The 5,000-nt window shown below is 29.2% G+C and overlaps 1 long non-coding RNA gene across 1 annotated transcript in view; it reads left to right on the plus strand.

The window, feature by feature from the left end:
- Positions 1–5,000, plus strand: part of LOC136847596 (uncharacterized) — an 811,533-nt gene that overhangs the window by 705,744 nt on the left and 100,789 nt on the right. The window contains exon 4 of the long non-coding RNA XR_010855782.1: positions 1,490–1,551. This is a non-coding gene — a long non-coding RNA (uncharacterized lncRNA). The remainder of the gene's footprint in view (positions 1–1,489; positions 1,552–5,000) is intronic.

Consider the following 5,000-nt stretch of genomic DNA (forward strand, 5'->3'; position numbering starts at 1 on the left):
TCGCTAACAAAGTACATCAAGTTTAATGTTTGTAGTGTTTTTGAGAGAGAGAGAGAGAGAGAGAGAGAGAGAGAGAGAGAGAGAGAGAGAGAGAGAGAGAGATTGGCTTTCTTTTATATTTATATTTTTCTTTGGTGAGCTAAATACTGCTGTTGTATTACATTGATGTGACACTTGGGTCTTCCATTGCCAAGTTGGATGATGTAAAAAAAAATTATTTTTCCTGACTCCGTAAAAGGACACTGTAAAAAAATTATTTTTCATGACTCAGGAAAAGGACAGTGTAAAAAAATAGATTTTCCTGACTCAGGAAAAGAACGGTGTAAAAAAAAGATTATTTATTTTTCCTGACTCAGGAAAAGGACAGTGTAAAAAAAATAAATTATTTTTCCTGACATAGTAAATGGACACTGTAAAAAAAAATTATTATTTTTCATGATTCAGGAAAAGGGCAGTGTAAAAAAATTAAATTTTTCCTGACTCAGGAAAAGGACGGTGTAAAAAAAATTATTTATTTTTCCTGACTCAGGAAAAGGACAGTGTAAAAAAAATAAATTATTTTTTCCTGAATTAGGAAAAAGTGTAAAAAAAATTATTTTTCGTGACTCAGGAAAAGGACAGTGTAAAAAAAAATTCATTATTTTTCGTGACTGACTAAAAGGACAGTGTAAAAAAAAATTCATTTTTCCTGACTTAGGAAAAGGTCAGTGTAAAAACATAAATTATTTTTCTTGACCCAGGAAAAGGACATTGTAAAAAAAAAATTACTTTTCATGATTTAGGAAAATAAACGATATATACATTTAGCTATTTCAAGATTAATTTAATGCTAAATTTTACGCGAGGTGTTATTCATAGGGTGATTATGAAATATATTTGTTGATGCATTTAATTTGTAAACATACTGCAGGGGGACTATAAAATATATTTTTTGGTGTATTTAATTTTCAAACCTATCAAAGGGAGATTATAGAATGTATTTATTGATGCTTTTGATTTTAAAACCTATCACAAGGAGATTATAGAATATATTTATTGGTGTATTTAATTTTTAAACCTAACACAGGGAGAGTACAAAATATATTTGTTGATGTATTTAATTTTTAAACCCATAACTCATTGATTGATACTCATAGGGAGATTATAAAATATATAAAATTTATTATAAACCTATTACATATAAAATATATTATAAACCTATTAACGTATAAAATACGTTATAAACCTATAATTCATTTCTTGATAGTCATAGGAAGATTATACAATATACAAATTGTAATAAACCTATGTTATATAAAATATATTATAAACCTATATTTCATTGCTTGATACTCATAGGAAGATTATATAGTATATATACAGCATTATAACCCTATTATATATGAATTACATTATAAACCTATAATATAATGAAACTCAAGTAGGACTCTGGACTACATGAAAAAGGAATAGAACTAATATCCTATCATCCTCTCCTTTTTCCTTACAGGCTGGCAGGACGCCCGCTCCCTCTTCCTAAGGGGAGCTGGGAACAGCGGCAGCTTCTTAAAGGTGAGAGAAAGGTCTTGAGGCGTTTTCTGGCGAGCTTTCCCCTCATCCTCCTCCTCCTCCTCCTACAACCTACACTTCTTTCCCTCCTCCTCCTCCTCCTCCTCTCACCACCACCTCTTTCCCTTTTCTTTTCTCCTCTTCCTCCTCCTCCTCCTCCTCCCCTCCCCTCCTCCTCCTCTTCCACCACCTCTTTCTCTTCTCTTTTCTCCTCCTCCTCCTCCTCCTCCTCCTCCTTCCAATACCTCTTTCTCTTCTCCTTCCTCCTCCTCCTCCTCCCACCAACACTCTTCCCTCCTCCTCCTCCTACCAATACCTCTTTCTCCTCTCCTTCCTCCTCCTCCTCCAATACGAATTCGGTTTTTATCTCCTCTGCCCCTTTTCCTATCTTTTAATTACGTTATTGGTAATCATACGAATGTATTTACCGATGGCTCCAGTCGATATGTATTTTTCAGGTTTTTTTTTTTTGGGAAGAAAAAAAAATCTTTCTTGAGATCTTTTTCGAGGGCGTTTTTGTTTCCTTTGTCTACTCTGCTTTGTTTTACGCTTCGGTGTTTTGAGTGGCTTTTTTCCATGAGAAATAACTTTTTATTTCAATGTATTTCGTTATGTTTACAGACATGCTAATACAGGCACACACACATACATGCACGTGCATATATATATATATATATATATATATATATATATATATATATATATATATATATATATATATATATATATATAAATATATATGTGTATATATATATATGTATATATATATATATATATATATATATATATATATATATATATATATATATATATATATATATATATATATATATACTCTGCCATTTGTAGTGTGTTGTGCTCATATATAGTATGTTCATTGTGCAATATGTTGTTGTATTTCAGTTTAATTTAGGTCACTAGGGTATTGTGTTTTGCAAATTAGTCTTACAGTGTTACACAGTTCATTGTACATTGACATTAATTTTCATTAGCATTGTAATGATGATATCATCCTTTAGGTCGTGTATATCCCATCATATTTCTACAGGTATTGACGAGAGATAGTTATTCTCAGTTATTCATACGAATCGTGACACTATGTAAAGTTTCTGTTTTCTTCTTCTTGGGGATATCATATTGATTTCCAACTTTCTTTGTCCAACAGTGCGTGAAATTTTGCAGTATCGTCCTGGTGAAAAATAATCTACAGAATAAATATTTCGGAATAATATTTTTATTTCCTGGTGACGAATAATGCCACTGAATATATATTTCGGAATAATATTTTTATTATGATCATATCTGGCTTCATACTTTCAGTTCTAGCGGTTACCAATGGAATGTGTTGTAAGCCTTGAAAACTCTCTAACTCAAATGACTGATTTACTTTGACCAAAACTACCTGTGGAATTATGTAAAATGTTCTAAATCAGAATTTATTGGGATTTTGTATAATTTTCTAAAGTAAAATTTATCTAAGGTAATCTGGAAATTCTTCTAAAAGCACCTGTGGGATTTTGTAAAATTTTCTAAACCAAAAATTTATCGAAGAAAATCTGGAAATTCATATAAAACTACCAGTGGGATTTTGTAAAATTTTCTGAACCAAAAAATTAACTAAGGGAATCTGGAAATTCTTGTAAAACTAACGGTGGGATTTTGTGAAATATTCGACACTAAAATTTATCTAAGAAAATCTGGAAATTCGTCTCTTAATATTCAATCGGGATCTAACTACTGGCTTATTTTGGCGAAAACATATCTTGTGCTGGATCAAAGTTCCCTTTGAATGAAAGGTTTGCGTGCATACTTATGCGCACACATGCATAAAAGCTTTCACTTAGAGGTATATATATATATATATATATATATATATATATATATATATAAATATATACACACACATGTATATAATATGTATATAATACGCGCACACATACACAAAGGTTTCACTTAGAGGTATATATATATATATATATATATATATATATATATATATATATATATATATATATATATATATATACACATGTATATAATATATATATACTTATACATATACAAAAGGTTTCACTTATATATATATATACATATATATACATACATATATATATATATACAGTATATATATATATATATATATATATATATATATATATATATATATATACACACACATATTATTTTATATATATACACAGACAAACTTTGCTCTTAGTCTCCAATATTTATAGGATTGTGATTACTTACTTATATTTATAGACATTTTACTGAAAAGTGTCATTTCCGAACTTTTTACCTCTTGTATGCTGTTAACAGAATCCTAAACTAGCCTTGTCGTGTCGCTGTTACTATAAGATTTGAATGAATGAATGTTTACTGTTGGATATATATCTGTATGCAAAGGTATTTATGTTCTTTGTTCAGTTACCGTTGAAATACGAAGAAATTTATTATTATTATTATTATTATTATTATTATTATTATTATTATTATTATTATTATTATTATTATTATTATTTAAAAATATTCATAGTAGCATGAGTCTTAAAATGGAGATGCAAATCCACAGTTATGTATATGTACCATATATTTAAATATATGTACATATACGTAACTGTGGATTTATTTCCTAATTATTATTATTATTATTATTATTATTATTATTATTATTATTATTATTATTATTATTATTATTATTATTATATAGGTAGTAGACCCTCTTTCAAACATGTAGCGTAGAATGTTATTGCTGCATCAGCTGCCTTCAAATTATAGAGTTTTCTCTGTTAGAAAGACAGAGAAAACTCTATATATAAACTGAATGCAGCTGATGCAGCAATAACATTCAACGCTAAATAATATTATTATCATTATTATTGTCATTATTATTATTATTGCTGTCGCGTTCGGCGTAGACTTGGATTTGAACCAAATTCGAGTTTCCGACTCAGTAGTCAAGCCACCGTCGCGGCCCCTAGTCAGAAATGCTGATGAGGCAAAAAAAAAAAAAAAAAAAAAAAAATGGGGATTTTCTTAAATGTCGAATGAGCCATAGCAGATGGGGTATATTTTGTTCTCGTAAAAAAAAAAATTAGAATTTGTTTTGAGGTGGCATCATTTATTTATTTACGTTTTCTGAAGAGAGAGATTTCGGTATGTCGATTTCTTTAAACTTAAGAGATTTTTAGCGATTTTTATTCTAGAGGGAAAACGTTCTGATATGCAAAATTCACCAACATTTGTGAAAATATAATTAAAAACGTTTTCGTGAAGTTTATGTGCATCAAGTATGAGAGAAGTATATCTACTAGGAGAAAAATATACCAACTGTGAGAGAAGTATATCAACTAGGGGAGAAATATAGCGACTAGGAGAGAAGTACTGTATATCAACTAGAAGAGAAATATAATAACTGTGAGAGAATTATAACAACTTGGAGGGAAATATAT

Source organism: Macrobrachium rosenbergii, chromosome 17, assembly GCF_040412425.1.
Source record: "Macrobrachium rosenbergii isolate ZJJX-2024 chromosome 17, ASM4041242v1, whole genome shotgun sequence".
Taxonomy (NCBI): domain Eukaryota; kingdom Metazoa; phylum Arthropoda; class Malacostraca; order Decapoda; family Palaemonidae; genus Macrobrachium; species Macrobrachium rosenbergii.